Genomic DNA, 21,408 nt, shown 5'->3' with positions numbered 1-21,408 from the left:
GCCTAAATTATTTGATTTTGTTTAAATTATTACCAGTTACTTTATGAGAATACTGGTAAAAATGCACATTTTACAAATCTACTCCACTTATAGTAAAACATGTAATTGGGAATGAGCCCTCTTATGAATGCTGTGGTTTACTTTGCCCTTCACAAAAACACACTTTCTTCGTAAAAGGTATGGCTGATGACATTCACTGCTCTACAGCCAAAATGCTTCTGAAATAAATATAGTCAAACTTTACTAATTCTGGGTCACTGAGAATGAAAATGATGCTTAAAATTGTTGATTGGCTCTAGTTTTCAAGATATGCTATTGGGTCAGTATATACGACCCTTGACTTGGGAATGGCGGTGGATAAGTGAGTTATAAAGGGAAGGGATCTCAATTTAAACCAGAAATGACTAAAATACATCTTTGACTGGATCTATGAATAAATCTATGACTGGGTTTGGACAGTACTTGCTTTTTAGGCAAAATAATGAATGATGCAATCTGAACCTGGTATTGCGTCATACATGATATGAATTGCATCATGTTATTCCTAGAAGTCATGGATGATGCAATCATAACTAAGCTTACATCACTCTGCTGGACAAATTGCCCTAGATCAGCTCTAGAAATCATCCAGTGTCGTGCTCTCTTATTTGTCAGTTTGATTTTGCAAAGGGACACATTTCTGTTTAGCCAAAATGAACAGAGATGCCTCATACTTGTGTGAACAGTGCAGATAACATCTGCTATGTTTGTGGTGACTTGACTTTTGCATCACAAAAGCGCAGTATAACCACTATGGTTAAGAAAGCCTATCACCTTTATTTGGCTGCAAAATTGGAGATCAGGACAAGAGGTGGGCCCCACACATATGCTGCAACACTTGTGCAACAAATCTTCGCCAGTGGTTGAACAGGAAAAGGAAATCTATGCCTTTTGCAGTGCCAATGATTTGGAGAGAGCCAACAGATCATACCAGCAATTGTTACTTCTGCATGGTGCCTCCAGTTGGGAAAGGTGTGTCAAAGAAGAAAAAGTGGACTGTGCATTATCCAAACATTCCATCAGCTATACGCCCAGTACCCCACGGAGAAGGACTGCTGGCTCCTGATGCACCAGAATCATTCTCACTTGAGTCAGACGAGGAAGAGGATGAAACTTCTTGTCCTGAACCATCAATGTCACAGGACCCACATTTTCTCCCATCCTCCTCCTCTGAACCACACCTCATAATGCAAGGTGAACTGAATGACCTTGTCAGGGATTTGGAACTACCCAAGAGTAAGGCAGAGCTGTTGGGCTCCAGACTACAGCAGTGGAATCTCCTGGCAGGTGATGTTAGGGTTTCCATGTTCTGTAACCGTCAAAAGGATCTTGTCCCATTCTTCTTCATGGAAGGTGATCTTGTAGCCTGCAACAACATCGATGGTGTGATGGCAGCCCTCAACATCATTCACAATCCAGATGAGTGGAGACTGTTCATTGATTTATCGAAGATGAGTCTTAAAGCTGTTTTCCTGCATAATGGCAATGTTTTGCCATCAATTCCAGTTGATCATGCAGTCCATATGAAGGAAACCTATGACAACATGAAACAACTTTTGAGGTGCATAAACTATGAGCAACATCAGTGGCAGCTTTGTGGCGATTTGAAGGTTGTTGCTCTCTTGCTTGGTCTGCAGACTGGATACACAAAGTACTGCTGTTTTCTCTGCGAATGGGATAGTCGTGCCTGAGATTCCCACTACATCAAGAAAGATTGGCCACTCCAACAGTCATTGGAGCCTGGGAGGAAAAGTGTTCAGCATCCACCACTTGTTGAATCAAGGAAGATTTTGTTACCACCCTTCCACATCAAGCTGGGTCTGATGAAGAACTTTGTCAAGGCCATTGACAAAACACAAGCAGCTTTCAGGTACCTCTGTGGAAAATTTCCAAGGTTAAGTGAAGCTAAGATAAAGGAATGTGTCTTTGTTGATCCTCAGATTTGTGAACTTCTTCGAGATGATGCTTTTGACCATGCACTGCGTGGCAAGGAAAAGACGGCATGGAAAGCCTTCCAGTTAGTGGCAATAAATTTTCTCGGAAACAACAAGGCAGACAACTACAGGTTGTTGATGGAAAACCTCAAGGCATACAAAAGCCTTGGTTGCAACATGTCACTAAAGATACGTTTTTTGCACTCTCATCTAGATTTTTTTTCCACCGAACTGCGGAGCAGTGAGCGATGAGTACGGCGAGCGATTTCACCAGGACATTGCAACAATGGAGAAACGCTGTCAGGGCAAATGGAGCCCGTCAATGCTTGCAGACTATTGCTGGACAGTGACAAGAGATGCTCCATTTAATGAATACAAGAGACAAGCCAAGAAGCGCCGAGTAGACACTGAATAGGACTAAACTATGTACAGAATAGTTTTTTGCCTTTTTGTTTCATAATAAATTTTATTTATATAACCCTTTTTGCTGATTTTTTTAAAGTGTTACATAAACAGGACAGGTGAAATATTATCATGTAAAGCAACCATAAACACATGAAAAGATCTAGGTTTACAATTTATGATTAAAACTCTACTATCTACACAATATACATAGACAAAATGTAAAAACTTAAATATCTTAGAAACAGTAGCCAGTCAGTTGTTTTAATTGTCATATTTGAATTCAGCACATCAAAATACATAATAAATAGCACATTTTATCTCTGAAGCAGACGACTCAAAAATTGTAGACCAGTGTTATGAATTAATTCTTTTGCTATAAGGATGTTCTGTAAATGTTTCTTTTATTGCAGGTTGGCTTTTTTTTGGTGAGCAAAATGTGTCTCTACTTCGATAGTTATTTGTATTTCTTCTTCTTTGAAGATATCACTCAAGACTCTCTCTCTTGGGTTTTGTACTTTGAGCATGAGGCAGATCACTACAGCCCTTGCTCTACATTTTATCAGCATATACCACCAATGTCCATTCAGTGCTTAGAACATTCCAGCCAGTTTCTGAATTCTAGCTAACAGCTCCTAACAAAAGTCAGTGAGAAGGTAAACTTTTCATGAAGTGAGCATCTTAAAATACCCAAGGGGATGCAAACAATAAAATCAGGGAAACTGATAAACATCCTTAAAAACATCTTTCCAAACTTGGAAGAGTGGTCGGTAGTTGAGTTAACTATCTTGTCTTAGATCTGCAAAGAAGCTAATTATAGATAAGGTAATCATCTTTCTCTTCTTTAAAGGGTACTATATTTCTGCAGCATTCTCAACAGGGGAGAGTGAGTAAGGGATGTCTCAAAATAACAACAACAGGCAGAGCCCAAAACAGGCCAATGTCTAACAAGAATGAAATATATATCCTAACAAGGAACAAGAATGGGGGGGGGAAATTATATATTTTCAAAATTTGGTCAACTTGAATCAGGAATATGCTAAAAGAAACAAATACTTTAAGGGTTGGGGGAAACTGGAATACTGTGTCCAGTTTTGGGCTCCACACTACAAGAAGGATGTGGAAAAATTGGAAAGAATCCAGCGGAGGGCAACAAAAATGATTAGGGGTCTGGAGCACATGACTTATGAGGAGAAGCTGAGGGAACTGGGATTGTTTAGTCTCCAGAAGAGAAGAATGAGGGGGGATTTGATAGCAGCCTTCAACTACCTGAAGGGGGGTTCCAAGGAGGATGGAGCTCGGCTGTTCTCAGTGGTGGCAGATGACACAACAAGGAGCAATGATCTCAAGTTGCAATGGGAGAGGTCCAGGTTGGATATTAGGAAACACTATTTCACTAGGAGGGTGGTGAAGCACTGGAATGCATTACCTAGGGAGGTGGTGGAATCTCCTTCCTTGGAGGTTTTTAAGGTCAGGCTTGACAAAGCCCTGTCTGGGATGATTTAGTTGGGAATTGGTCCTGCTTTGAGCAGGGGGTTGGACTAGATGACCTCTTGAGGTCCCTTCCAACCCTGATATTCTATGATTCTATGATTCTATGAAACAATTTAGAGGTAGGGACTCTCTACTTTGGAAGACTGAGACAACAGAGGCATTTCTCCCTGGAAGCCAAATACAAGTATTCATTTATGTAGATAGAACCATGAGTCTGCCTCCTATTTGTCCAATACAGAAATATTCCTGACACTTGCAGCTGAAAGATGCTTTGGATAGTGTGAACAGTATGTTACCTTCCAACTGGAGGCTTGCCAGCCCATAAAAGTAAGAGATGCATTCAGGCAGCTGTGTAAATCTAGTCTAATGAGGTCCATGTCACACAATAGGCTATACCGTCAATGTCAAACATAAGGTAAGTTATTCTGAATATCGATGGTAGCGGCAAGTGGCTTTTTTTCTTTAAGTGGTTGACTAGTATAGTGTTACTAGTCACTACACTATTACAGCTGTTACATAACAAAGTGAGATTTTAAATGTAAACTGCAAACCTTCTGCACTCCTAATTGATCAGTTACAAGTACATTAGACCTGTGAAAACATTTTTATATAGTCCTACTAAATAAGTATAAAAATATCAAGAGTAGGAACACAAATGGAAAATGAGTGTAAAAGCCCTTTATTTTGTTGTTGTATTTGTGTCAATTGAATATGCCAATAAACGGTGAGTGTGATTTCTTATGCACCTCTTAAAGGTGAAACATTGAACTCTCAGCTCAGGAGAAAGGGGGGTGGGGGTTTTAAAGTGGTTTTAAGTAATCATTTTTGCCCTCCTGAGTCTCAATTGTTTTGGGTGCTAGAGAGGCCCCTGGTGTAACTTAAACGTGGGTGCATGTAAGTTATGGCAGCTTTCCTAGGCTGGTTTATGGGTCACGTACTGCCCAGAATCTCTGCTGTGCTGTATGCTCTCTCTGCCTCTGACATGCCCCCTATGTCAAGTGTTGTGAGGAGGTCCTCACAGGGCAGCTATACAGTTGTCTTCTACTGTGTCTACACTGCGCAGAATCCTTTTGCACCTGGAACTGGAGCTTTGAGTCCTTTTTTATGCTGTTCAGCCTTTTTACCCAGCCTGAAAGGTGTGGAGCAGATGAGAATATCCTGTGTTGTCTTTAATATGAGAGTATAGATGATTATCCTAGTATGTGTAGGGGTTAGCCTTGAAATAAAGTATTCTTTCCTTCCTTCCCACCCCTTGGAGTGAGTGGACAAGGAAAATATTAAATTAATGGTGAGGGGATCAGCTATTCCAGAACACTTGCCACTTTTATTGTTTTGGATTGCTGTTTAGAGACTAAACGGATCAATAAAATGACTGACCAAAGTTCTGGCCAGAGATAAGAGAGAGCAGGCCTCTTGTCCTGATTACCTTGAAAATATCACTAATCCGAGAAGGACAGAATGACTCCTTCTCCTTCCTTTCTGTCCTGCTACTTTGCTAAATTTTCCTCTAACTTTAAATTACTTTAAATGACTCTAAATGTAATTTTTCCTCCAGTTACAGATTCTAATCTGTACAGTTGAGGTAAGAGTTCTTATGGCTTGGTATGAGCTTTCTTCAAAATGCAATACGGGCACAACTGTTTTGGTGAAGGAAGTGAGATGGGAGGCAGGTTGTCATTTTTAGCTTCCAGTTGGCTATGTTTGTCAATCAGTGCAGCAGGATGTTTAGGACCAGATTTATACCTGTGCTGGGGGATGAGACCAGCGCAAGGACACAGGGCCTCTTACACTAATGGGTATTCCCCAGTGGGAGCTTATGCTTGCCCTACAGCTCCTCAGTACCATTGCAGCCGGCTCAAAGGGGACTGGAGTAGGGACAGATTTCTATAGGTGTAGTAGCTGGTCTGCAGGGCTGAAAGCAGATTGTGTATTTTTTTTTTTGAGTTTTCTGTAGCAAAAGTTGTCCAAGATAAAAGAAAAGGGGGGTGTTATGGATAGTGCCCAGTAGGAGATATTTGGTATTGATTAGAATTATTGAAACATTTGAATTAAAAATCTATATAAAAGGTGCCCTGTAAAAGGAAAGTTATTGAGAGTGTCTTTTTTATATAAATATGCCTGAAGTGTGTTCCCTTCTTCTCATGCCATAAAGAGCACTCTGCTTGTTTTTTACATTAGATATTCAGATCCTATCTAGCCGGGAAAAGATGATGATGACTGGACAACTGGTGAAACGATATCACAAAGGTCATGACTGAAAGCTTGAACAAGTGATGGAGGGGTTGTGCTTGTCCACGTATATGGCTGCATATTTTGCTGGGCATGGGGAAGCCATCAAAATGTGCTTTTTACCACTGGTCCTAGGAGGGCACATTTTGATGGGCTTCCCATCCCTATCAACATGGGCTCCTTAAGATCTGTCCTCCTCCCCCCCCATTGCACCCCCAGCCTTATGTTGTGCAGTAAGTATTCAGATTGTCTGGGCTCCATGTTTTAGACAAGAACCTGGGATTCTGGATGAAATGGTTTCACTTCCATCTACCTTAACTCCAATCTCACATAATTACAGAGTCCTTGACTGATTCAATGTACTTTGGAAAGTGAATCACTTGCTGAACCCAAGAGCTAAGGGCAGGGGCCTCATTGAGACTTTGGTTTTCCAGTGCACTTGCTCAGTTGGTATGTTCAAAAAAGGTTATAGATTCTCAATAGCAAAAAGAGCCCATTTTTACATGATGGGAATGGACTTCAAGTGATACTGTAGACAAGGCCTTAGACACTGGAATGTTGTATTGGTAAAAGTTTTGTTGGCATAATGCCATTGACTGACCTATTTCAGTTCGCCTCTTATGCCAATGCATCGTATCCACGAAGCATAAAGTGGTATTGGCAAAAAGCATGTTGCACTGTACATAACCCAGAATGAGTTACCTATACCGTGGAGAAACAAGTGATGATTGACACCTGGAAGTCTGCAACCATAGATTGCTATGGGAAATCATGGACTCCTCCTGAGGGTCGAAATGACAGTCTGGACCTATACATAGAATGCTTCCGCCAACGTGCACAAGCAGAAATTGTGGAAAAACAACATCGCTTGCCTCATAACCTAAGTCGTGCAGAACACAATGCCATCCACAGCCTCAGAAACCACCCTGACATTATCATCGAAGAGGCTGATAAAGGAGGTGCTGTTGTCGTCATGAACAGGTCTGACTACCAGAAGGATGCTGCCAGACAGCTCTCCAATACCAAATTCTACAGGCCACTTTCCTCAGATCCCACTGAGGAATACACTAAGAAACTGCACCATCTACTCAGGACACTCCCTGCACTAACACAGGAACAAATCAACACACCCTCAGAATAACCCCGGTCGGGGCTCTATCTACTACCCAAGATCCACAAACCTGGAAATCCTGGACGCCCCATCATCTCGGGCATTGGCACTCTCACTGAAGGACTGTGTGGATATGTGGACTCCGTACTCGGACCCTACGCCACCAGCACTCCCAGCTATCTCCGTGACACCACTGATTTCCTGAGAAAACTACAATGCATTGGTGACCTCCCAGAAAACACCATCCTAGCCACCATGGATGTAGAGGCTCTCTACACAAACATCCCCCACACAGATGGAATACAAGCTGTCAGGAACAGAATCCCTGATGATGTCACAGCATAACTTGTTGCTGAGCTCTGTGATTTTATCCTCACACACAATTATTTCAAATTTGGTGACAATATATACCTCCAGACCAGTGGCACTGCTATGGGCACCCGCATGGCCCCACAATATGCCAGCGTTTTTATGGCTGACCTGGAACAACGCTTCCTCAGCTCTCGTCCACTCACGCCCCTTCTCTACCCCTTCTCTACCTACTGTACATTGATGATATCTTCATCATCCGGACCCATGGGAAGGAGACCCACAGTACAAATAAGCGATGGCCACATTAACACCACCCCATATCGAAAACCCACCGACCGCTATGCCTACCTTCATGCCTCCAGCTTCCACCCCGGACACACCACACGATCCATCGTCTACAGCCAAGCGCTGAGGTACAACCGCATCTGCTCCAACCCCTCAGACAGAGACCAACACCTACAAGATCTTCACCAAGCATTCTCAAAACTACGATACCCACACAAGGAAATAAAGAAACAAATCAACAGAGCCAGATGTGTACCCAGAAACCTCCTGCTACAAGACAGGCCCAGAAGAGAAACCAACAGAACTCCACTGGCCATCACCTACAGTCCTCAGCTTAAACCTCTCCAACGCATCATCAGTGATCTACAATCCATCCTGGACAATGATCCCTCACTTTCACAGACCTTGGGAGGCAGGCCAGTCCTCGCCCACAGACAACCTGCCAACCTTAAACATATTCTCACCAGCAACCACGCACCGCACCATAACAACTCTAACTCAGGAACCAACCCATGCAACAAACCTCGATACCAACTCTGCCCACATATCTACACCAGCAACACCATCACCTAACCAGATCAGCTACAACATCACCGGCTCATTCACCTGCATGTCCACTAATGTTATATATGCCATCATGTGCCAGCAATGCCCCTCTGCTATGTACATTGGCCAAACTGGACAGTCACTACGCAAGAGGATAAATGGACACAAGTCAGATATCAGGAATGGCAATATACAAAAACCTGTAGGACAACACTTCAATCTCCCTGGCCACATAATAGCAGATGTAAAGGTAGCCATCTTACAGCAAAAAAACTTCAGGACAAGACTCCAAAGAAAAACTGCTGAGCTCCAGTTCATTTGCAAATTTGACACCATCAGATCAGGATTAAACAAAGACTGTGAATGGAAATCCAACTACAGAAGCCTCCCTTGGTGTTCACACCTCAACTGCTAGCAGAGCACCTCACCCTCCCTGATTGAACTAACCTCGTTATCTCCACACTGATTTATACCTGCCTCTGGAAATTTCCATTACTTGCATCTGAAGAAGTGCGGTTCTTACCCACGAAAGCTTATGCTCCCAATACTTCTGTTAGTCTTAAAGGTGCCACAGGACCCTCTGTTGCTTTTTATGGGAAATCAGTTTGGGATTGGAAAATCAATGATGAGGGTAGTCATTGAATTATGCAAGGTGATACCGTGTTCTGCTACAGAGGGTAGGCAATATGCAGAAAATAGTGGATGGGCTTAGAGTAATTAAAAACCTGTGGCTCATCCCCAGCTGACTTAGGCTCGGAGGCTGTTTAGTTGCACCTGAATGGCTACACCACAATTAAACAGCCCTGCGAACCCAAGTCAGCTGTAATGGCCAGCAATGGGTTTTTAATTGCAGTGTGAGCTGGACTTCCTAATTATGGTAGGGCAATAGATAGGATACATGTCCTCATTCACCTTAACTGATCACTCTCCTTATAGTGCGTATAGTAACACCCATTGTTTCATGTTCTCTGTGGCCTTGGCTACACTTGCAGATGTACAGCGCTGTGAGTTAAACCTGACTTTGTGCAGCTGAGTAGAGAAAGCACTGCAGTCTGTCCACACTGACAGCTGCCCAGCGCACTGTCGTGGCCACATTTGCGGCAATTGCAGCGCTATTGGGAGTGGTGCATTATGGGCAGCTATCCCATAGAGCACCTTTTCCCATTCTGGCGCCGTGGATTGTGGAAAGGGGGTGTTGGTGCGGGGGATTCTGGGTCCTGTCCCAATGCCCCGTGATGCATCGCTTTGCATCCCAGAAATCCCTTTGTTTCCATCCACCTTTGGCGCCATCTTTCTCTCTCCGTCCAGTTCTGTGCTTTCTCATTCTCTTTAATAGATTGCCGCATCACTTCTTGCAGCATGTCTTCTTTGCTTTTTCGTGGTCTCTTCCTGAGTCTTTGCAGTCTCTGAGCAGGCGATAAGAGGGACGGCTGAGGTCTCAAGGTTAATGCAGCTGTATAGGCAAAATGCAACATTTAACAGAGGCAGTATTGTTTATACCAGACAGAGTAATGATTCCCCCCGCAGTAGGAGTAGAAAACACACAGGGTCTACACAATAGCATAAATTTTCCCGTCCGAAACAGAGTGCACATATCCCACGGGAGCCTCAAAATGGTGAATAAGCGGGACTGATTGTTTCAGGGCTGCACTGTCCTCTGGGTTTCTGTGCCTTGGGGAGAGCCAACAGCTTCAGGGGGCACCTACACTGAACACTGTCCCAACATTTTCCACAGGAGTTCGTCCAGCATGATATCTCGCGGCTAAGGGGGACCTGGGAAGCAAGGGAGGGTCTTCTACTGCAATGCGGCTTCCGCCCTGGCCCATATGCAGCTTGCCTGTGTGCAGCAATGGTCCCCCCGCCTCTCACGGCACAGTGGTGCGGACACGTTAGCCTGGCTGGGACAAGGACCACGGTGGCTCTCCTGATAAACCTGCGCAAGTGCATTGCACACGTTCTGGATGAGACATTCGAGGAGATTACCGAGGCCAATTACTGCGATGTGATAAACCACATCAATGCACTATTCCACATCTAGGCATGCATGCCTAACCATCCTCTCCCAAAGAGCCCACACCAAAAAAATTCCTTCCCGGGGGGCGGGGGAGGGACCGGGGGGGGGGGGAACCGCTTACCAGGAACCTGCTCTTCTGTTTGTCCTCCACCAAGTACTGGCCGCTGCGACTGGCTACCTTCCTCCTGGCTCAAGAAGAGCTCCTGGCTGCATGGCTCCAGGGATTCCGGGGTGTCTCCACCCGGCCCACCATCATCACTCCCGTTTTCCTCTTCCTCCCCCCACACCGGCTCTGAAGTGTCCATGGTGGTGCTCGGAGTGGAGGTGGGGTTAACCCCAAGTATCACATCCATCTCTTTGTAGAATCGGCAGGTCACGCGGGGGAGCACCCGAGCAGCCATTTGCATCACGGGCTTTGCAGTAGGCACTCCGCAGCTCCTTCACTTTAATCCTGCACTGCAGGGTGTCCCGGTCATGGCCCCTTTCCATCATGTCCTTTGATACTTTCCTGAAGGTATCGTAATTTCTGTGGCTGGAGCGCAGCTGGGACTGTACACCTTCCTCACCCCAAACACTGATGAGGTCCAGCAACTCACCACTGCTCCATGCTGGGGCTCGCTTGGCGCGTGGAGGCATGGTCACCTGGAAAGATTCGCTGATAGCACTCCACACCATGCTGGGCTGAGCAAACAGGAAGGGGATTTTCAAAATTCCCGGGGAATGTAAAGGGTGGGTCACACGGTTGGTTACCTGAGGCCAGGGCAGTAGAGTTTGAACTGATGACCAGAGTGGCTAGAACAGGCATTGTGGGATACTGCTGAATAATTCTGGAGGCCATTCACAGCGCATTGGGCGGCCACACTGGTGCTGCAGCGGCAGCACAATACTTGCTATTCCTCTCGGAGAGGTGGAGTACATGCAGTGCTGCAACCACGGAGATACAGCGCTGCAAATGCCTTGCCAGTGTGGACGAGGAGTGAGTTACAGCACTGGGGGAGCATTTACAGCGCTGTAACTCGCAAGTGTAGCCAAGGGGTGTGTGTGTGTGTATCTTCCTACTGTATTTTCCACTACATGCATCCGATGAAGTAGGCTGTAGCCCACGAAAGCTTATGCTCAAATAAATTTGTTAGTCTCTAAGGTGCCACAAGTACTCCTCCTCTTTTTGCGGATACAGACTAACACGGCTGCTACTATGAAACATGTCCTCATTCTGTGCTCCTTGCCTAGCCTCAGAGTGTACTTCTCAGTTATGCAGGCCATCATGACTCACCATAGATTCCTACTGACATAAATGTCAGCTGGTCCAGAAAAGTCTAAATTTTTAGGAACTCTGGACTTTCTAACAAGCAGAAAACAGGGACTTGTTTCCTGCACTGTTCACTTGACTTTAATGGGGTGTCTCTGCCAGTCACAATTCTGGTGATGTTTCTCTGGCTTATGAAACCATCTACTGGTAAGCTGGACAGAAGCAAGTAAAGGCTTAACTGTCACTTGAGCAGTTTCACAATGTGTATGGAGTTTGGACTTGGAAGATTGAAGGACATATAGCCATGTCTCCTGACAAGCCTGTATCTCAGTGAGCAGAACATTGCCAAAGGTGTCGCTGAATATTGTGCATTGCATAATATTTGAGGTGGATGAGAGAGGTGGACAGGCTGTCTGCTGAATTCAAACAGCCTGAAAGTAGGCTGGCTTAACGATGCCGCTGCAGTGCAGTTTGCATGAGGGAAACTTTAAAAGTTTACTTTGATTACAGGTAATAACTTGATAGTGTTTTTACATGATCATTAGTGCAGTAACTGGTGGTATATTATATTTACACTCTGCTCAAACCTGTGGTGTGTGATTGATTTTGTTTCGGGGGCCGGGGGTGGATAGTGTACATGTAAACCTAGAAAGGAAAAATCAAATGCACAATTATAAAATGGGGAATAACTGGCTGCGTGTTAGTACTACTAAATAAAGATCTGGCAGTTATAGTGAATCACAAATTGAATATGAGTCAACAATGTGATGCAGTTGCGAAAAAAGGCTAATATCATTCTGGGATATATTAATAGGAGTGTGATGGGTAAGACACAGAAGGCAATTATCCTGTTTTACTTGGCACTGATGAGGCCTCAGCTGGAGTACTGTGTCCAATTTTGGGTGTCACACTTTAGGAAAGATGTGGATAAATTAAGAACATAAGAATGGCCCTACTGGGTCAGACCAAAGATCCATCTAGCCCAATATCCTGTCTACCGACAGTGGCCAGTGCCAGGTGCCCCAGAGGAAATGAACAGAACAGGTAATCATCAAGTGATCCATCCCCTATCACTCATTCCCAGCTTCTGGCAAACAGAGGATAGGGACACTATTTCTCCCCATCCCGCCTAATAGCCATTGATGGACCTAGCCTCCATGAATTTAGCTAGTTTTTTTTTAACGCTGTTATGGTCTTGGCCTTCGCAGAATCCTCTGGCAAGGAGTTCTACAGGCTGACCGTGCATTGTGTGAAGAAATACTTCCTTTTATTTGTTTTAAACCTGCTGCCTATTAACTGGAGAGAGTCCAGGGGAGAGCAACAGAAATAAGAGATTTAGAAAACCTGACCTATAAGGAAAGGTTTTAAAAAATGGGCATCTTTAGATGAGCAAAGATGACTGAGAGGGGGACTGGATAACAATCTTCAAATATGTCAAGAGCTGTTATAAAGAGGATGGTGATCAATTATTCTCCATGTCCACTGGAGGAAGGACAAGAAGTACTTAGCTTAACCTGCAGCAAGGGAGACTTAGGTTAAATATTAAGAAGAAACTTCTAACCTTAAGGATAGATAAAGTCTGGTGTAGGCTTCCATGGGAGGTTGTGGAATCCCCATCACTGCAGGCTGGACTAGATGACCTCTCAAGATGCCTTCCAGCCCTACATTTCTGGAAGTTCAAGTTCAAAGAATGTTTTATTGAAGTATGGAAGGATGACAAGGAATGTATCAGAGCATTAATAAAATAATTACTGGTGTATTTTTAGATTGAAGAAGTGTGTGTGTTACTGACCTCTAAATACCCCTCTGATGCTGGTAGACCAGATGCCAGCTCTTGCCAAGGCTACAGGCATCAGCTCAGCACTGACAGATTCATGGCAGGAAACCAGACCAGCTCACCTGTATGTTAGTATTGTTTAAAATAGGTGTTAGACTTGAAAGGATGTGTTTAAACTGTATGGAGTCCTTATAAGTTGCTGCATGTATTCATCTTACTTGTGATGTCTGTATCCCATGTTCTAGGGTAATATGTAAGTTTTTCTTTATAACTGTAAAAATGCCTGGTCTGAACTTGTGAATACATGCAAAAAGAATGGTTCCCCTGCCCATCAAAGACTATTCCCTGCCCACAAATGGGCTATTCTGAAACATCACAATACATAGACTGTGTCAATGGCCCCCATAGATCATTGAAGGTGCTACATGCAAGAAAGCTTGTGCTGTTAGCTTGAATTCCGGAAGAAGGAAATGAAGAATTTTCATGTCAGGTCCTCTTTATCTCTTTTGTTTGGACTCTCACAGTGCTGGAGCTAGGAAATTAAAGTAGAGATCCCCATGGTCAATCTGAGTTAGCCCTAAAAGACATTCAGTGCTAACAGGTTACCTCTGTTACTTTTTGGAACCATAGACGGTAACACATTTGTGTATATATGTTGCCTGCTTTAACTTGTAACTAACTCTCTCATTTCTTTTTCCTAGTTAATAAATCCTTATTTAGTTTACTATGGGATTGGCTACAAGTGTTTTTTGGTATGAGATCTGAGGTACAGATTGACTTGGGGTAAGTGACTGGTCTTTTGGGACTGTGAGCAACCTGAATATTTTGTGATCTTTGGTATTAGTGACCATTTATCACTAAGTCCAGCTTGCCTGAGTGGCAAGATACAGGAGTGCCCAAGGGGACTGTCTGTGACTCCATGGTAAGACTATTACAGTGTTTCAGGAGTTCACATGTGTTCCTGGGTTGGTGAAATCTATAGAACATACCATCAGTTTGGGGTGTCTGCCATGCTTTTTGCCAGTCTATCCTGAGGTTGGCACTCAGTCATGAGTCATTCCGGACAGGGTGACAACTCCATTCAATTTGTAAATTGAGGTATGGAAGTCTTTCTGGCTATATTAATTATTTTCTAGTACTACTGTAATGTCAGAAATCACAAACTTTCATAAACATAAACTTTCAAGCAATGTGTACTTTATTAACAACAGTACATGCCAGTCACAAGAGTTAGCAACTTACAGATGACTTTGACTTTACTAGTGACACACACCATAACTTTGTGCAAAAAGTGCAGTATACAGACTCAACACCAGTGCATCACAAATGACAGTACGTGTAATCAAAACAATTGTGTTATTTGAGCTCTTGTCCGCTGGAGTAGAGTGCAGTGGGAACGGATGAGTGGAGGGTTGGTGGCTAAAGGAAGGGGCTGGAGGGTATGATCCCTCCCAGAAACGCATATTGTCCATTCTCTGGAGTGGGTAGAACTACTGCGGTGGTGTCCCTGGTGCCCCCTGGTCAACAACTTGTTCAAATAGCTGGGTAGATGTAGTATGTATTTCTGTGCATCTCCATCCTTCCTCCTTTCTAGCAACTGTTCCCACCACTCTTTCGTATCCCTCATGTTTTGATTGGAGTCCTGCATGGTCTCGGAGAACTTGTCCTCATTTGAGCACTTCGTTTAATCTCTGATTGCAAACAGTTCTGAAATTGTTAGTGGGATTCTCCCCAATGAGATTGCCAATAATGAAATAGAGAATGGTCATTAGGTTGGGTAGTGGTGGTGCTGGCAGCCCATGATAACTGTTGCAGCTACTCAGAATTTTCCACCTCGTACAGTAATGAAGGTGAACAGTGTTTGCAGCCATACTGGGGAGAAAGCATTTGCCCCTATATTCTGCCTTTTCATTAGCTTTTTCTTGCTAGCTAACATACAAGGTATGCATTTGCTAAGTGTATGGGTATATCTGCCTACATTATGGTTCATTAATTATCACTTGCATCTTCTAGAGTCTCTCTCCCAAGAATGAAATATATGTCAGCCTGAGCCATTTAAACTGGGTCTGGGGGTCTAGCTGGGTACTGAACGGTTCCTGGTTTTCAGCCAACTTGCAGTATTCTGGGTTATTGCCAGTTTCCTGCCTGATGTCAAATGCCTCGCCTCATTCATTGCTGCAGCGGGTGGGGAGGTGCTGCCTTTTCCTCCTCCTCTCCAGGATGTGAAGTGTTCTCATTAGTTACATGGAGAGGTGGCAGGTGCCCTGCTGAATGTAGCATCTAGTTTATTACAAAAAAAGCACTAATAATGTGTTGATGCCAGAGCTAGTATTGTTCTCCTTTTGCTTTCTGGTACTTTTGTCTCAGCTCTTTTTCCTTTGCATGGAATTGACTTGGAATCTAAGGGTACATCTTCACTACCCGCTGTATCAGCGGGTAGCAATCGATTTATCCCGGATTGATATATCGCGTCTCATTAAGACGCGATATATCGATCCCCGAACGCGCTCACCGTCGACTCCGGAACTCCACCAGAGCGAGCGGCGGTAGCACAGTCGACGGGGGAGCCGCGGCCGTCGATCCTGTGCCGTGTGGACCCCATTAACTTTCAATGAGTCTTATGTTCCTAAATGCCCAAGCCACTTTTGAGACTGGAACTTAGGCACTTTTGAAAATGTTATCCGATATCTTGTTCTGGAGAGTAGTGGAACTAACTTGATCATAGGTATTTTAGTTCTTATATTGGCCAGTATGGAAGAATTGGCTGAGAACCTGGACATTTAGGTAATGCTGTTCACAGAAGAGCATGGTACTAAGAATAGAGGATGAAAGCACTAGTATAAAGATAATGAACTTTAAAAATAAATAATAAACCCCTATTTAAGTCTATACTTAGGATTCCATGAACATGAACTGAAGTAGTTAATATCTGAAGGGATTAATCTTCAAGGCACAACAGAAAACAAATGGAAGGAAAATGGAAAGTAGTAAGACCAATATGGTTATACTAGTGGCTTTTAAAGGCCTAAAATTAAAAAGGGATTTTTTAAGTGTGTAGCAGAAGGGAGATACTACATGGAGTAATAAAGATATGTAAAGTCAAAACTGAAAGGGCATGAATAGATTGCAGTGGGTGTCAGTTCTTATGCAATCCAATCAGCTTAATGTTCTGAAAGGTTTGTGAAAATGTGCATGTAACAAATCCACTGGGCATTAAGAATCTTATTAGGAGAATTCAAATAGTTTTACTTATTGAATTTGGAAGGTAAATTTTCACAAATGAGTATTCAAATTGAACATGCAATTTGCAGTTCTCCAGTAGTGAATGCATTTTCCCCAGTATATTCAGCCATTTGGATCATGCGTTCCTGAACATTTTGTCACTGTTTTGTAGATTCTGCTTTGACAGTTCTGCAATTCTTAAAGTACATATATCCCTGTTAAAGGGCAAGTTGCGCTTTAGATCTCTTTAGTTTCTCTTAGTGCAACCTGTCATCAGAGAGGTGCACTCATCTTCACCCATCTCAGGTGGAGCCATGCAGTCCTACCACTACCATGCTGCACTCCCCATCCCCAGTTTACCAACTGTGATAACATGACTGATCCACCTGTGCTTGGCACCTGTAAGCCTTTTTCCTCCAGGAATCTGAGCAGTTGCTGATTAAAATGACTCAGAAACAGGTTCTTCAAAACAAAGTATTATTCAACCAAAGATATGTAGCAAGCAGAGAAAAGGGATAAACCCAACACCCGGGTCTTACCTAAACTTTATTCCTTTGCAAGTTTTAATTGCGAGGAAAGAATATAGACATCCCTACCCTTGAACTGGGAGAGACAAATACCTCTGCAGAACTCTCTGAGAGACTCACCTCCTGTTGTAGCTGCCCATTTGCCCCCTTTCCTCTCTTTGGGTCAGGGTCTTTAACCTAAAGCTTGGCAGGTGGCCATTTACCAATTAATAGCACCCCCATTGTTCTGTTAATGACCCTTGGTATTCTTTCTGGGGGTACTTTATCTTTGTCATTGTTTTGATTTGTTTCCTGTGTGTATACCCCTATCAGCTTCCTTTGATTTAACTCCAAGCAGGTAAATTGAGGTGCATATATTTATGAAATATACAGATGGCTCCCTCATTCTCCATAACGTATATTCATTCTTTGCAATGTATTTGTATTGCGTATTACTGTATTTGTTACGTTCATTTTGGACACACAAGGCCCATCATCTGGTGGCAAAGCAGCAAAACAAAAGATGATGGAAGGACCAAAATGCCCATATTGATTTTTGTGCTCACATTCACCATACTACTTAAAGTTATACAAGGTGTAGAAAATATTTGTCCTTGAGTTACTTTCAATGGTTAAAATATTATCTGAGACAAAACATTGTATAGGTAAAGAGTCAAAGAACATAAATATAAATTTATGAAGACAAGTTATTACCACTGAATTGTGTATACATCTGTACCCTAAAAGATGAGAATACTACATCATCATACAACAGCAAATTGGAGCCTTTGTCTTTAAGAGGAAAATGGTGATTATTGATTCAGCTTGAGGTTTTTATATTGCTAAGTGAAAGCATTCTTAGAGTTACAGAACTCTTTCATACAGTGATAATGGAGCTAAGGTTGGGAGCATTTTAACTCTTGAAATTCCTGATATTTGTGTATTTAAATTCCTAACATTAATGATGCCCCAATGTAGTTTTTGTATCAATGTAATATTTCTACGTCAGTCTCTTCATTCTGTTTGCTTTTCGTGTCACAAAATTCAATTGTTCTGCAGTATTATGGACATTTTTAAAGATGTATAACTAAGGTTCTCTGCTAAAGTACCTCACTCCAGCAAGAGTGTTGCACTGATCACTTCAATAAACCTAACGTTAAGGGCCAGATTTTCAGTCAGTTGTAGGGTTGTACAATTGTGTATACCTGCGATTTGTAACCTTGCAAATTCCCAACTTCTTAGACCACACAAATAGGAATGCATAAATTAGGGATTTGAATAGGAATATGAGAGAGAGTATTCTAAAATAGGCCAAAACCTCACTGGGATATATGATCCTGGCTGCAAGTGCCAGTTGGAATGTGTCTAAGTAGTTAGTAGTAAAATAGCAGCTGGTATGCTTTTTGTGAATGAAGTCTTATATATTCTATTAGAATGCGTTCAAACCATACAAGGCAAAATGCCCATACTTGCTTGGCACAGATTAATTAGCAGATAATTGGTGCCAGGTGAATTTCTGCTAACATTTTATTTATTAAAAATAAAAACATGCAAATTAAATGTGCTATTGTCATCTCCTATTTTACTGTTTTGGTTTATATGTGTGTACCATTGTCAATCTAGTGATTGGAGTAATACAAATATTTGTAGTTTTTTTTGTCCTCTAGTGGCTAACATGAAAAGTTCTACCACCTGAGCTCCCACGTGTACAGTAACTCCTCACTTAAAATCGTCCTGGTTAACGTTGTTTTGTTGTTACGTTGCTGATCAATTAGAGAACATGCTCATTTAAACTTGCACAGTGCTCCCTTATAATGTCATTTGGCAGCCGCCTGCTTTGTCCACTGCTTGCAGAAAGAGCAGCCTGTCGGAGGTAGCTGGTGGGGACTTGGAACCAGGATGGACCGGCAGCCCCCCTATCAACTTCCCGCTCCCTTAAGTTCCCTGGGGGCCACCGCCCAGCAGGCTATTAATTGCCGGCAGTTCAGCTGTCCCTCCCCCCACTGCCATGTGCTGCTCCTGCCCTCTGCCTTGGAACTGCTCCTGGGAGTCTTCTGCTTGCTGTGGAGGGGGAAGAGAGGGGCTAATATCAGGGTGTCCCCCTCACCCCTGCTCCTGCCCTCTGCTTACCCCATTTCCATAGAGCGGGGGGTGGGGGAGAGCGACCACGACAGGGCTCAGGATGGAGGGAGTGTGCTGGCAGCAGCTGCTGTCTCAACTTCCTGGTCTACTTAAAAAGGCAATCTACTTAGAGTGGTTCAGCGTACTTAAAGGGACAATGTGTATCTCTCTTTCTCACACACACACAGGGTGTGTGTCTCTGTCTGCCGTGCTGTCTCCCCCTCCCTCCATTCATGCTGCCTTGTAGAGTATGAGGCTACATTAACAACAATGTGTTAACCCTTGAGGGCTCAGCCGAGTTCTACTTCATCATTTAGCAGTAAGGAATTCCCTGGGAAATATCCCACTCTCTGACTTCACCACCTCCAGGGATGGCTCCAGGCACCAGCGCAGCAAGCGCGGTGCCTGGGGCGGCAAGCTGTGGGGGGCAGCGTGCCGGTCGCCATGAGGGCGGCAGTCAGGCAGCTTTCAGTCCACTAGTCACGCGGATTCAGCAGCATTTATGTGGGTGATCTGCCGGTTCCGCGGCTTTGGCAGCAATTTGACGGCGGGTACGCTGAAGGCGCGGGACCGGTAGATCATCCGCAGAAACGCCGCCAATGTTGCATGACCAGCGGACCGAAGGCCACCTGACTTCCGTGCTTGGGGTGGCAAAAAACATAGAGCCGCCCCTGACCACCTCAACCAAGCTTCACAATCATCATTGCTATGTACAGTATTAAATTGTTTGTTTAAAACTTATAGTGTGTGTGTGTGTGTGTGTGTGTGTGAGAGAGATATACAAAAATCTTTTGGTGAAAAAAATTTCTCTGGAACCTAACCCCCCATATTTATATTAATTCTTATGGGGAAATTTGATTCGCTTAACATCGTTTCGCTTAAAGTTGCATTTTTCAAGAACATATCTACAACGTTAAGCAAGGAGTTACTGTATTGGATTTTGTGGAACATTCCACCTTTGAGTTGAATTGGGCTGGTAATTCTTCTGCACTACCAGCGCAGATAATATTCTGCACGTGTGAGTGAGAGAGGGGCTCCATCCATATATGAAGCCTAGGTGGAGGTCTGTGGCATATATGACAACTTCCTGCCGTATCCTTGGTTGACCTTATTGAATAAAATGTAAGTATTTTTGGGGTCCATTGTATTAAATGAATGGTGATTGTGATCTACTCCCTGGGGGCAGGCTGCTACAGCTCCTCCAGGAATCAAAAACAGTGGATGGTGGTGAAGATTATTATACCCCCCAGAAAGGTACCACCTCCCAGTAAGGCTCACATATATTAGTTCAAACTGGATTATTCAGAGACCAAGAGACAAAGGCAAGATTTTTGGATAAATAGCCTGAGTTTACACTGACTTGGGGCTCTTCTTCCTGATCCAACAGATGGACAGGACTTTCTTTCCAAGGGATGTCCCAACCCTGGAAGAAGAGTTGGAATGACTTTTGCCCACTTGAGCCCCATAATCCTGCGTAGTCTGTTGTGAGCTTTTAGCATGCATATAGAAATGTTTGTTGGGTCTTTAAATATATTTTTTCTGTAAAGCTTTTATCTGAAGAATAAAAGTGCTTGCTTAGAAAGAGCCATGTGGTAACTTGTAACTGCTAGTAACACACTAGTCATAGCTCTTGAAGAGACTGCGAAGTACACATGCTGGCCTTTTAGGCGACTGGCTTGCTGGAGATACCGCAGTAGATGGCAGAGGACTGTGCAGCCTTCACACCCCTCTTCAGAAAGGAGTGGAACAAGGGTCCCTAGGCAAAGACAGATGATGGCTGGAAACCTGAAAGCGGGAACTCATGGAGTAGACCATGAACGGGGGAATACAGATGCAGTAACTGTGAAACTAATACTGTCCACTAAACTTTGAGACAGGAACTGTGATTTCTGTTCTTACCTATGTTGACTGGTCCACATATAAGGTAGCAATTACTCCTGTGATTGGCAGAAAAAGGTTGCCCCTTCCCTCCCTTTTTTGTTGCTTCTTGATGCAGTAAGAATGTTCGAAAGGTGTGTTTTCCCAAAAATGCCCCATTTCCCTGTAGCTGATAAACTTAATCATAGAATTTTACCAGTATGTGAGTCTGAGCGGAATTTTATTCCAGCTCATGCATCGTTATCCAAACTGTTAAGACATCTGGAGTCGGTGTGGTGTTTAACCACTA

General features: G+C 43.6%; 1 protein-coding gene across 4 annotated transcripts in view; it reads left to right on the top strand.

The window, feature by feature from the left end:
* Nucleotides 1-21,408, top strand: part of PCMTD1 (protein-L-isoaspartate (D-aspartate) O-methyltransferase domain containing 1) — an 87,837-nt gene that overhangs the window by 24,837 nt on the left and 41,592 nt on the right. Inside the window, exon 1 of one of the 4 annotated variants that reach the window (XM_034762909.1) lies at nucleotides 14,104-14,175. The exons of 2 other annotated variants lie outside the window; for them this stretch is intronic. The gene's annotated coding sequence lies outside the window, so the exon portion shown is untranslated. Of the gene's footprint in view, nucleotides 1-14,103; nucleotides 14,176-20,128; nucleotides 20,364-21,408 lie in introns of those variants that run through there. One more of the 4 variants, XM_034762908.1, reaches the window with a different exon arrangement.

This window comes from Trachemys scripta, chromosome 2 (genome assembly GCF_013100865.1).
Source record: "Trachemys scripta elegans isolate TJP31775 chromosome 2, CAS_Tse_1.0, whole genome shotgun sequence".
NCBI classification, from domain to species: domain Eukaryota; kingdom Metazoa; phylum Chordata; order Testudines; family Emydidae; genus Trachemys; species Trachemys scripta.
This window is presented reverse-complemented; position numbering and strand designations above follow the sequence as displayed.